The 14,617-nt window shown below is 36.0% G+C and overlaps 1 protein-coding gene across 9 annotated transcripts in view; it reads right to left on the minus strand.

The window, feature by feature from the left end:
* AHI1 (Abelson helper integration site 1) overlaps positions 1–14,617 on the minus strand; it is a 193,518-nt gene that overhangs the window by 71,724 nt on the left and 107,177 nt on the right. The gene's annotated exons all lie outside the window — the stretch shown is intronic.

Below are 14,617 nucleotides of genomic sequence, written 5' to 3' on the forward strand. Positions count from 1 at the left end.
TATTCTCCTACCTGGTGCTATCATAGAAGAGGAAAGCAAATTAAAATGTTTCGAGTGCCAGCCATGTTCTATGTACCATGCTAGTTGCTTATGTAAGTTATCTCACTCAACCTTTATGACAATCCTGGCCGGGCATAAATTACTATTTCAATTTTATAAATGAGAAATTTGATGTACAGAGGAATTTAATTACTTGCCTAAAGTCAAGTAAACTAGTAAGTTGTAGAATCGGGACTTAAAGTGAGTTTTTTCCAAAACTAAACACATTTATAGGCCTTGTTTATCTAGCATCAAACAGAGGGAAGAAGCAAAAGAGAGGAAAAAAATGAGGAACAGGAAATCTTACTCACTCATGAAAGATAAGACATATTTTTGGGTAGCAGTGTTAAAGTAGTCAGCTGTGCTGAGATCAACTATCCTCAGTCACCTGCAGGCACACTGTTTTCCTTTCATGATAAAATCCATTATCAGAAAACTGGGGGTTTGTTCCTATTATTCCTCTGTCTGGATTTGGTATACTGAGACAGCACGACTTTGATGACCTTAAGCAAGTATGAGGTCAATGTATGCTTATTTATCTGGAACCAGAGGTGGCGGCTGGGAAGGAGAACAGGAGAGATCCAGCTTAGGCAACAGATTCATTCAGGAAGTCCCACATCAGGCTTAAACGCTTGTGTGGCCTACTGACAATCTGGAACTCGTCCAACTGGAGTCAGAAAACTTTTCCTGATTGCTCACCAGGCTCTGTTGAAAAGGAGCCCCTTCAGAGGTACAGGGGTCCAAAAGACCTATGACTCTACAATTTTCTTATTAAAGTATCCACTGATGATCCTTGTTACACAAATACAACACACTACTTTCACATGGCCCTTTAGTCCTTGAAAATATGTTCCATGCTCTGCGTCCCTGTCGTGGACTTAACTGTGTAACACTCCTCCCCAAATTCATAAATTGAAGCCCTAATCCCCAATGTTTTTATATTAGGAGATAGGACCTTTAAGGAGGTAATTATGATTAAGTGAAGTTATATGGGTGGGGCCCTAATCCAATAGGACTGGTGTCCCTATAAAAAGAGGAAGAGGTATCAGTACCACACATGCACAGAGGAAAAGGCCACATGAGAACACAGTGAGAAGGCAGTAGTCAGCAAGCTGAGGACAGAGGGCTCAGAAGAAACTAACCTTTCAGCTTGTAGAACTGGGTCAAACGCATTTCTGTTGTTTAAGTCTCTTATTCTATGGCATCTGGTATGTCAGTCCTGGCACCCTAATAGTCCCACAACCCGATGGTGTCAGATGAATTGCTCATTACTAGCCCATGTTAGTACTACCAATGGGCAATGCCACACTCATACCCATTATAGGTTCCCAGCTTACGTTACTGTGTTCTTCACTATTACAATGCTACCTCCTGGTACAGAAATAATGTCCTTGTCACCAAACTCCACAACCAACATCCAGAAAGGTGATAATTGGGAGGTTATATCCCCCAAAGCAAAGGAACAGTCTTGAGAGCATGTCACCATCATACCATTCCCCACATTTAAGTGCAAAACTGCTATACAATGAGGAACCAGTGTGTTTCACATGCCGACAGTCCACATCTGGCAGTGCAGTTATGACCATTCTCACCACACTGACGGAAGCCACGTGGCTCCTGAGAATCTGCTTGTATTCTAGTGTGTGTCTCATTTGAAGACCAATTAGTCTCTTCTGAGCATCACTGTACACATAGTAACTTCTTTGCTTATTTTAATTTGGCAGTGGATGCTGCATAAATCATGTCTCCCCCATCTCCAACTAGAATTTGTTGTTATCGCACTGTTTTAGGATAACTTAAAGCAACCCGTAAAATATGTGGGAAACGGCAGATGGAATTGGAACCTCTGGCTTCAGCTTGATCAGGCTTCTCTAGCATTACCTCAAAGAACAGGGAGCCCGGGTGTCCACCCTGAGGAAGTCTGCCCCATAGGACAACAGACCTGCTTGGCCCATGATGCTTGGTTCTCCCAAGACGACAAATACTCTCTGTACTGAATCATCAAGAAATGTTTTGAGGTGCTGATGACCCAGCAACCATGCCCTGTCCTTAAATTTCATTTTTGTCTTGCTGCCTGCTACCCCTCTGAGACTTTCTGAAACTAAGATCTTTGATCTGTAAATCTTGAAGCCTTCTCACCAGCCTTGCTCTTTGGAATCTGGTATCATCACCACCTTTAATCATGCTTGTGTGAGACAACTGTATTTTTTACTCACTGCCTGGTTATTAAAATGACTTGAAAGGCAAAAAAAGTTGGGAGACACAACTATTTCTATTTTCTTCTTATTCTGCTAGGTCTTGTCATAGAAAACCTGTCTTGACCATTCTCTTGATCATTATCTTCTTTATTGTATAATTCCTTGCACACAGTAGTCTAACATTGTAGGTATGACAGAATATCTTTGGCAATATGTTACAGAAATCTTTCTGCAATATAAGTTTAAAATCAAGAGTTTATGTGCCCATGTTGGTAATGACAGGTCTGGGAAATGAGATGTTCCATAAAACCCACTTGATCAAATTTTGCCCACTCTTCACATATTTGAAACAGAGTTCCTTCTCTTTCTCAAAGCTTGCCAAGTTGCTTGGGCATAATCATGGTGGAAGTGCCATTTTTTTAGACATACATTTTTCAGTCTTCCTAGTAGTGCTTGCCAGATACTATTTCTTGGTTTAACCAGGCTGACAGGCTGTTATAAGCCATTTAAGGGAATTCCTCTTTGTAATGAATGACGTTCTGAGAGATTTTTTCATCATTACAGTTATCTCTGAAGAATTCTCAATGGTTCTTGAAACTAGTGTACTGAAGGAACATTAACCAGTACTGTTCAGCAGATGTTCCCTACATGTTTATCCATAATCCAATCCAAAAATCAATATTCATAATGGCCCCAAGCCATTCAATAAGCTACATTATGTTGAATAAGCTCCTGTGTTTGGTACTTTCTCCTCCAGCACTGCTTCAGGTGGGCCCATGTGGCTGGGGAACTTCCAGTAGCCAATGCGGCATCTGGATCACACCACTTTCCCTCTGCTTTCTCCTTGCTTAACTTAATTTTAGACGCTGGCCTCCCGAGCAGTGAGAGGATAAATTTCTGTTTTAAAACACACTGTTTGTGGTAAGTTGTTACAACAGCCCTAGAAAACTAATGTAAGTGAATTTTACTTTGGTGACTGCTGGACTCTCTTGTATTCCTTAAAAGAGTGCTGGACTTTTTCTTTGGCATGTACTTGTAGTTACCTGAGATCATTTTGAACCTTTCCAGGTTTGCTTTTAAATTTTGTTAGAGCAGATTTAGAAAGACTTTCCTCCAGGATTCAATAAACCCCATTTCAAGTGTATAAATTATCCTCTTGGTTATTCTACTTGATGCCCTATATATTAGGAGGTTTTTCCATTCTGGATGTCAGGAATGTGAATTATTCCATTCTGTTGTGCAGCTTACTACTTGTTTTTTCCTTATGGAGTTTTATTCTATGCATATGCAGATCATGGCAGTGCAGTTAGGTGCACCTCATCCAAAGACTTGTTAGGTCACTACTTATGGTTATTGGCAGGATTATCAATCAATATAAGGTGAAAGAAAAAGTAACATCTTAGTAATTATTCTATGCCAGAAGCCTTGCTACAGTTTAATTCACATTAACTGAAATGTGTACACTTTTTGTGTTCATGATAAATGCAATTATAACCTTATTACACTTTTGGCATCCTTTAAGAAAGCATATTAAGGTTCAATATAGAAGTATTTGTTACACTTAACTTGTGCTCAATAATAAAACATTTGTTTATCTCATATATTTACTCCTCAGGTATGGCCCATCTCCTGTGCGCTTGGAGCAACCTTTGGTTTCGTGACTGGCCCTCTCGACATACTGGAATAGAAAGCAACTTACATACAAAAACAATTAATTGGAGAAAAAGGAGAAGCTATTTTTTGTGTGCAGATTACATAAAGACTATGCAGAAACGTGTATGGTCAAGCCAGGCAGTTCCATTTATAGCATGGTTTGTTACATTGAACATGATGTGATTGTAGTTTTTTTTTAAACTATCAAACCCTTAAGAGATCGTATACCTTCTGGTTGAGATAAAATATTTATAATAGATTGTGGTTTTAGATTCTGTTTGCTGCTTCTTGGACATTTAGAAAACATGCTTAATGAATTCTATAGAATTCTGAGGACAGCCCTCCCTCCCCCTTCAAGTTTTAAATTACTTCATTATTTATAAGAGGTCTGGGTATAACTTGTAGCATTTCGTATGCCTGCCCAGAGAAACAGACAATTTCCTTGGCCAATAATGATGTTTCTCACGCAACCAATCAACCGTTTCTACATCTTTTTTTTTTTATTATTTACTAAATAGCAATTATTTTATTAAGAGCAGTTTGATTGAATATAGGTCATGTCTGAAAATTTAGATTTAGTTATTTGTGATATGTTAATTTTAAGGTCAGATTCTAAGTTCAGTTTATTTTACATCGTTTCTACATCTTGATCCTATTTTTTCCCCTGTGTATTTCTTGAGAGTTAAAATGGTTTAGGCAGCGTCACCAAATACAGTCTTCAGTCTCTTCTGGGTTAAAGCACAAAACAGCATGCTCCTGTCTCGGAACTGTTTCTGTTCTCATTCCACACATATAGGTTTTTCTTTTATATCATTTAGTCTTGCTAAAGTTTCGGAGTCACCCCAGAGATCAATCTGAGTTGCTATTAATAAAAGAGTATATTTAGGACATATTCCTTAAATTCTGATACCTACTCCTTTTACATTGAGAAATGAGGCTAGCCTGACCACAGAGAAGCATATAAGGAAGATATCAGTCACTGGATGAGATAAAGGTCTCAGACGATTACAGTCTTCCTGTGTGATCATAATTTTCTTGTCCGGCTGTGTTCCAGAGTCCCGGGAGGTACTGCTTGACTCCTAATGGTGATGCTGATTGTGTAGCAGTGGAAGAAGGTGGGCACTTACCCCGCTGGGAAGGCATCACTGGCATTGCTCATGAGTAGCTCGTCTTGCCCACTGCCCTGTGTTGCCAACCACCACACACTAGACTAGAGGATCACTGTGCATGGCAATGAGACATGCTGCTACTGAACAGTTTCTGAGCATAGTATCTAGGCATGGTCCTAGTTCCCACCCCAGCTGTGCCTGCTCCTTGCCCCTCAGTAATTACTTAATAAGTGAAATAAAATGAACTTCAAGAAAGTCTTATTTCTCAATAATGTCAATAAAGGAATATTTTGTCTTTACTATTAAAATAGAAAAAATACAGCAAATAAAAAAGTTACTAGAAAACCAAATTTAACAATAAATCCTGAGTTGTACAAAAGACCATCAGAACATTATTAAATATTCAAATTACTCCTCTATTAGTGACACTGGGACTATATTTTATTTTACCAGAGGAATAAAGAAACATACAGCCCTATTTCTAGCATCATGTGATAGAAATATATATAGTCTCTTATAATTACTTCCATGAATACTATGTATGACGACCCTAAACATATTTATAAAAAAGAAACCAAGGTCCTGTAATTTTTAATTGATCTTATCTAGATAATAATAGATTAAGACAATAGAGATAACGAAAGTAAATAATTGCATAAAGTTTATTGTCTCTGTACCAAACTATTTGTTCTTATCCTGCTGTATAATGCTAGTATATGTGAACCTTAAACACTTCATCAAACAAATATTTGAAAATATTTTATTCCAAATACCTTTTGGTAAAGTAAATACCAAGGTTAATGGAAAGAATACCAAACTAGGAATCAAGACAGTGAGTTTCCAGTTCTGTCTGGGCCCCCAAAACTAAAGTATATCACAGAACACTCAGACTGAATGTCTGTAAACTAAAGGGAGTGCAGCAGATGGTAATTTGGTAAAAATTCGATCATACCAAGTACTCTAAAAACTATCCCACAAGAATAGCATTTATAAATTTTAAAGGAAATTCAACATTTTAACCTAGTGGATAATAGTGTGCTGTATTATCTGTAATCATAAATGAATCAGAAAAGCTAGCTTGACTGCTGCAACACTACATAGGAATACCTTGTAGCAATAATTAAAACAGTAAGGACAACGCATTTCTTCTGAATTTACCATGTGGAAACACTTCTTTCTTCTTTGACAAACAGGAATGGCCTGACCTTTGGAGATCACAAATAAGCTGCTCATTTTATGTGGTGATTAGTATCAATTAAAGCTTTTCTTACAGAAATCACAATTCACATATGATGTTATAGTGAGTTATTCGTGCTAATGTGTATCTTTATTGCTTATTTCCTTAAAAAAATCAAGACAATGATGCAGATCTTTATAGGCTAGACTATATATTTGTTTTTGTTATTAGCAAAGAAAAATGATAGTGTACTTTAATTTTTTTATTAGGAGGGTTAGTAAACAGAGGATTTTGATCACTGGTTTACATTAAAGTTAGGTTTCCAGACCACAAGTGACACATTACCTGGAAACTTGTTAGAAATGCAAATTCTTGGGCCCCATCCCAGACAAACTGAAATCATATAGTCTGAGTTTTAACAAGCCTTCCAGGTGATTCTGATACCTAAAGTTTAGTTAATACTTTATTTCAACATATTTTATAAAACATGTACATTATTTTTTGCACATATTAAGTGATGCAACTGAATGAGTAAGAAACAATTTAAAATATAAAGCCAAATCTTATAACAAATTGTTACTGGCAAAACTTAAAAGTAAACCTGTTCCTCCTTTCCTATTAGTTTTACTTGCCTTTCTTAGTTTCCCTCTTGTCTCACTGACGTGCTGACCGGCTCTAGATTTGAGTAATTTGACATCGACTTTGTCATTTTTTCAATGAGGTCATGCTCAAACTGCAACCAGGAGTCATAGTAATCATTTCTTAGGTTTTTTTTTTACAACCTCTTAAGGATTAGAAAAATTTTTTAAATAGAAAAATAAGCAAAATTGAAAAATTAAATCTGTCAATCCAGCAATAATTATTAGGTATCTATTGTATCTCAGCTACTCTTACAGGTTGGGAAGATAGTAGTGGATAATACAGACAAAAACCTCTGCCCTCAGGGAACTCCCATTTATTGGATGTTTCATTGTTTTTTGTCTGGAGGCCCTTTAAAAAAAAGCAATACCTTAAATATTTGTAGTAATTACTCTTCAGTTTCTCTACTTAAAAAAATATGTTGTTATTGATTTTAGAGAGAGAAAAACATCAATGTGAGAAACATGGATTGGTTGCCTTCCAAGTATGTGCCTTGACCAAGGATTGAACCCACAGCCCAGGTATGTGCCCTGACTGGGAATCAAACCGACAACTTTGCGGTACACAGGACAATGCTCAACCAACTGAACCACTTTGGCTGGGTTGTTTCTCTACTTTTAAGTTGACAATGAATAGTAACAGGGTGCACACTAATATTGAATATTAAAATAATTTATAAACAAAAATAAATTCAAGTATTTGCAAGTATCATATTCATAATTTGTAGATACTCAGTTTTAGTAGTTATAAATTTTATACTTCATATGCAGTGGTTCTCAACCTTTCTAATGCCACGACCCTTTAATACAGTTCCTCGTGTTGTGGTGACCCCAACCATAAAATTATTTTTGTTGCTACTTCATAACTGTAATTTTGCTACTGTTATGAATCGTAATGTAAATATCTGTGTTTTTCGATGGTCTTAGGCGACCCTGCTAGCAGTTCTCAACCTGTTGAGACCATCGGAAAACACAGATATTTACATTACAATTCATTAACAGTAGCAAAATTACAGTTATAAAGTAGCAACGAAAATAATTTTATGGTTGGGAGTCACCACAACACGAGGAACTGTATTAAAGGGTTGTGGCATTAGAAAGGTTGAGAACCACTGGTTTAAAGCAATGATTTATAGAGATTGTGCAGAGAAATATATTCCTTATAACCAATAAAAAATATATACATATGTGTGTGTGTATATATATGTATATATTTGTGTATTTATATATGTATATATATGTATATATTTATATATGTATATATGTATATTTATATATGTATATATATATGTATTTACCTTACTGCATTTATTACTTGGTTTTATTTACCTATAGATGCTACTTTCCTGGCCAGGTCTTTTCCATAGCCACAAGTGTTGTTAGAGGTAGTAAAAACTTTAAAAAAAAATATATATATATATATACATACAAATTTGTAAATATTAAAATACAAATATTGTCAATTAAAGTTGGTTAAGGATATAAACATATGAATAGATATATATTAAAAAACAAAAATAAAATATATATAGATATGTAAGTTATGGAAAGATCTTCAAAGAGATAGACTTGTGGTATTGCTACAGAACTCCTTTAGAAAAGCCCTTTCTAAAATTGAATAGGTACTTATAGGAACTAAAAAATGTCTAAATGAGTTACAATTTCCATTGTTCTCTTTTAGAGTGAGGTATGGGTCTATTTCTCTGTGGTTAAATACATAAATAATAGAGATAACAGACCTATTACTTAAAAATAACACGAGGTCTGGAGACAAGTCTTTTGAGAATAAAATTAAATTTCTCAGTTGCAACTTAGGTGGTGATACAAGATTTCCTGAAAGAGCATTCCTAATGACATTTTAAAAATGTATTAACAGAATTAATTAAAGTTATAAACAATTTATAAAAACATAAATTAACATCACATTCCTATAATAAATATCTCCAGTGTGTGCCACACATATGGCACTTCACAAAGATAGTGGGGGAAATAAAGACATAAAGAATACAGTGTGTGACCTACAGGATATAATTAAGAAAAATATGTTGTTTCAAATATTATATTCTTAAAATACTTATTCTTAAAGTTTAGCATAAATTAATACCTTTATAATTATCTGCTTTGTTTTATGAAATATTTTGTTTAAAAACATCTCATTTAGATACTTTATTCAACCAAGGTTTTAAAATACACTAGTTCTAAAACAAACATATAAATCTTAGTTTGTGTTTTTCTCAGCATCATGTACATATACTGTTATTATGTCCATACTACCCAAAACAATCTGTAGATTCAATGTAACCCCTATTAAAATACCAACAACATATTTCACAGGACTAGAAAAAATACTTCAAAAATTTATATGGAATTAAAAAAGACCCCGAATAGCCACAGTAATCTAGAGGAAGAAGAACAAAGTTGGAAGGATCATAACACCAGATATCAAGCTATACTACAAAGCCACTGTAATCAAAATAGCCTGGTACTGGCACAAGTAGAGGCATATAGATCAATGGAACAGACAGAGACTCCAGAAATCGACTCAAGCCATTATGCTCAATTAATATTGGACAAAGGAGGCAATGGAGTAAAGACAGTCTCTTCAATAAATGGTGTTGGGAAAATTGGACAGGTACATGCAAAAAAAAAGAAAGAAACCAGACCACCAACTTACACCATACACAAGAATAAACTCAAAATGGATAAAATATTTAAATGTAAGTTATGAAACCATAAAAATCCTTGAAGAAAATGTAGACAGCATATCAGACCTTTCACAGAGCAAAATTTTCACTCATACAATGCCTAGGTCAAGAGAAACGAAGGAAAAAAATAAACAAATGGGCTGCATAAAAATAAAAAGCTTCTGCACAACAAAAGAAACCATCAACAAAATGAAGAGAATTCAATGAATGGGAGAACATATTGGCCAATAATACATTTGATAAGGGGATAATTTCCAAAATATATAAGGAACTCATACAACTCAACAAAAGGAAGACAAAAAATCCAATTAAAAAATGGGCAAAGGACCTAAATAGACACTTTTCCAAAGAGGACATAAAAATGACAAAGATGCAGAGAAAAAGGAACCTAGTACACTGCTGGTGGGAATGCAGACTGGTACAGCCACTATGGAAAACAGTGTGGAGTTTCCTCAAAAATAAACAAACAAACAAACAAACAAATAAATAAATAAATAATAAAAAATGGAAGAACACTGGTCAAAATAAACTTTTTAAGAACTCTGACCATTAGCCAAAAGTTTATGATAATCCAAAGAGCAATTCAAGAAAAACAGTTAAATTTTGATAAACACAGCAAGCTCTGTGGAGTTTAAACCTGCCCTATTCTCATAACCCTCTTGCCAGATCCATGGTAGCCTTAGAAATCAACAGACTCACAACTATGGTAACTCTGAAAACCAGCAGGCTAGCAGTCACAGGAGAGGGCAGAACAGGTTCAGAATGCCCATCTCCAGAGAGGTACACTATATGACTATGTGGCAACACCTCCATTCTCAGGACTTGTCTTAAATTGATGTGACTCAGAGCCAGTTCAAAAGTACAATATTCAACAGAGTGACTAGCTCAACAGTAGTTCTGAATTGGCAGAGGAAAGAATTAGTGAAGTTTTAGGATAAGCAAATTGAGATTATCCAGTCTAAGGAACAGAGAGAAAAAAGAATGAAGAAAAAATGACAGAAGCCAACATCCTTTCCCAATAAAAACACTCAACAAAGTAAGAATACAAAAGAACTTCCTAAATCTGATAAAGGCTATACAAAGGATGGTGGATCTTGTGAAATGGCTTTCCAGGTATCTGTTGAAATTATTGTGTGAATTTTTGTGCTTAATGATTAACTGCCTATTACACTGACCAATTTTCATATATTAAATCTTCCCGTCACTCCTAGGACAAATCCTATTTGGTCATGATGTATAATCTTTTTTACATGTTATAGATTATGTTTACATGTTATAGATTATGTTAACTAGTATTTTTACTGATGTTTTATATTAGTATTCATAAGAGATTTTGGTCTGCAGTGTTCTGGTCCAGTTTTGGGATTACAGTAATGCTGATTCATAAAAGGAATTGGAAAATGTTCATTTCTCTTTTAATTTTTGGAAGAGTTTGTAAAAGATTGATGTTTTCCTTCTTTAAAACATTTGGTGCAATTCACCAATGATGCATTCTGTGCCTGGGATTTTCTTTGTGGGAAGGTTTTGCATTGCTACTTCAATCACTTTACTCTTACAAATCTACTCAGATTTCTTTTTTTCTTTTTCAGTAAGTTTTAAGTTGTTTTTTTTAAATGAATTTATGTCCCTATCATATTATTTAATAACAGCACTCCTTTATCATCCTTTTTATTTTTCTAAGGTCAAAAGTGGTATTTCCTTAATCGTTCCTGATTTTATTAATTTGAGTGTTACCTATTTCCCTTTATTGGATCAGTCTAACTAAGGGTTTGATGATTTTCTTAATCTTTCAATAATCCAACTTTTGGTTTAATTAATTTTCTCTATTCTCTTTCTATTTGCTATTTTATTTATTTCCATCTTAATAGACCTGCTAACTTCAATTACATTTCTAAAAACAAAAATTTACTTCTACATTTGATATAAACTCTGAATCCAACATATACATATATAACAGATATTTAAAAAGTATATCTAGCATATATAATTATATAGTACTAGTAAAATATAATAATTTGCAAAATTAGAAAATGGGCAAAGGATTTGAATAGATTCTCCAAAGAAGACATACAAATAGAAATTCCAAAGATGTTCACATCATTACTAACTAAGGAAATACAAAACCAAATTACCAGATACCACTCCCTTCCCACTAGGATGACTATAATAACAAAGATAATAACCAATGCTGATGAGGATGTGGAGAAACTGAAACCCTCATATTTGGCTGGTGGGATTGTAAAATGGTCCAGAGCCTCTTCAGAGGACATTTTGACAGTTCTTCAAAATGTTAAACATACATGTAACATGACACAGCAATTCCAGTACTAAATATATACCCAAGGGAACTGAAAACATGTCCACATAAAAACCTGTATGTGAATGTTCATATAGCATTATTCATAACAGCTAAAAATGGATGCAACTCAAGTACTCATCAATGGATTAAAGGATAAATAAAATGGTGTCTCTAAATAATAGAATCTTATTCAGCCATAAAAAGGAATGAAATTTTGATGAATGCTACAACATGGAGGAACTTTGAAAACATTATGCTAAGTGAAAGAAGTCAGATAACAAAAGGTCATAAATGATATGACTGCATTTATATAAAATATCCAGAACAGGCCAGTTCATATAGACAGAAAGAAGTTTAATATTTGCCAGAGGCTAAGGAGAGAAAGCAATGGAATGAGGGTGACTACTAATGAGTATGGGATTTCTTTTGGGGATCATATTTAATATGTTTTAACATTAGAGTGGTAATGGTTGCAAAACTCTGTGAATATATTAAAACCCAATGAATTGTAGACTTTAAATGGGTAAATCTGATACCATGGTGAATTATATCCAAATGAAACTATTTAAAAAAAAACATTATAGAAATCATGGCTATGAGAGGTGAAGTTGGTTATAATGAATAAAGAACACAGAAGAGACCATCTCTCCTCCAAGTCAGAGAGGAGAGCCTTGATCCCAGCTATAAAAATAGAAATATAACACAATCAGAAAGCACTATCCTATATAATAAAGAGGTAATATGCAAATTGACCCTCACACCCTCGCACAAGATGGCCACCTCCATGTAGTCAAAGATGGCCACCACAAGATGGCTGGCAGGGAAGGGTAGTTGTAGGCCATCAGGCCAGTAGTGGAGGACAGTTGGGGGTGACCAGGCCTGCAGTGGAGGGCAGGTGGGGGGGACCAGGCATGCAGGGGAGGGCAGTTAGGGATGACCAGGATGGCAGGGGAGGGCAGTTGGGGGGGGGGGACCAGGCCTGCAGGGGAGGGCAGTTGGGGGCGACCAGGCTGGCAGGGGAGGGCAGTGGGGGTGACCGGGCCAGCAGGGGAGGGCAGTTGGGGGCAATCGGGTCAGCAGGGGAGCAGTTAGGCGTCGATCAGTCTGGCCAAGGAGTGGTTAGGGGGTGATCAGGCTGGCAGGCAGGTGAGTGGTTGGGAGACAGCAGTCCTGGATTGTGAGAGGGATGTCCGACTGCCGATTGTGAGAGGGATGTCCCACAGGGATCGGGCCTAAACCAGCTGTCAGACATCCCCTGAGGGGTCCCAGATTGGAGAGGGTGCAGGTTGGGCTGAGGGACCCCTCCCCCGACCCAGTGCATGAATTTCAAGCACCAGGCCTCTAGTATAAGAGAAACAGATATACTTCACATATCACCAAGGTTGTGCTGGTAAGAACTAAGCTGCTGGTAGTACCCCTGACAGAAAATTAGAGTGGAAAGGCACAATGTAGTTCCTGGGGAAGACAGCAATTTTAATGAACTGAACTCATGTTTAGTTTCTTTGGGTTACCAAATGGTTAACAGCCTAAATGCTTATTATAAATTTGTTTTTCTAATAGAAAAAAAGAAAGAATAATTAAAATTAGAAACATCAACTGAGAAGTCATTCATACTTAGGTCAGTTGAAACTGAAGGGTATACAATGAGCTTTACAAGTAGGCTTCAAGGGAAAAGTGAGAAGCCCAATCATCTCATTCTTGGGTGATACTCAAAATTACCTTCTCATTCCTCCACTCCTGTTCTTCAAACAGCTGTCTGTGGCATGTGGGTAGAGTAGTTTGAAGTGTAGCAGGTGTTTGTAATTTCCTTTCTCAAGGTCACAGGTGACTCTGCCAGTGCACTAGAAAAACCACAGCTTCTGGGCCGCTTTCTTCCCACCAAACCCCCAAATCCCCTTCTCACATCCAGATTACTCTCTGCTACTTATGTCTTTTACTCACCTCACAGCTATTAGAATTGAAGTGCCATTACTCTTAGGATATCTACAAGATTTTATCCACTAACCTCAAAACATATCTGATTAAAATTTCTTGGTGGGTGAATGGGATATTTTCCAAGAAAAATTTTTGAAACTGGCTTTCTTAGATAATTTCCATGGCAGATCTATTAAGGGCGGGGGTGGGGGGCTGCTGCATTGGGCGATGTCCCTTCTCAAATCAAGACCTTCATGACCCTTTTCATCTGTCATTCTGGTCAGCCTTTCCAGGAGTGCTCCGTTATCTACACCCTTCATTACCACTCCCTGCCTAGCCCCATACAAGTTACAGTGATGATATAAAGATCAGAAGAGATAACATACAGTATGTAGCAAAGATTTTAAAACTATAAATTGTTTTGATAAGTGTTAATTGCTTTCAATATTACCTGAACTACTCCCAATTTCCAATGAATCTTCTTTGTTCCACTGAGTAGCATTACAGCTTAATGGTTTATTCACATAAACTAATTCTGCTTTTAGGGAGTTAATACGGTTGGCTCAGCTATTATAATGCATTAACACATTCAATTTAAATGTTTCTAAGGAGATCCTTAAAGACCTTTTGTGTTTCAGTTTCCCTACAGGGAAATGATGACACTTTTATCTTAGAGAATTATTATGACACTCAAGTGAGATAAGCTACATAAAACACTTTGCACAGTGCCTGGTACAGAGTAAGTGCCCAATAAATGTTACATGTAATTATTATTAGTCAATTCCTAAAGTTCTTTGTGTCATCATAGAGAAATGGTGCTTTGTAGTAAAATATTTATATACTAGTAAAACACTCATCACTATAAAGATGACCATATTTTCCAAA

Source organism: Cnephaeus nilssonii, assembly GCF_951640355.1.
Source record: "Cnephaeus nilssonii genome assembly, chromosome: 9".
NCBI classification, from domain to species: Eukaryota; Metazoa; Chordata; class Mammalia; order Chiroptera; family Vespertilionidae; genus Cnephaeus; species Cnephaeus nilssonii.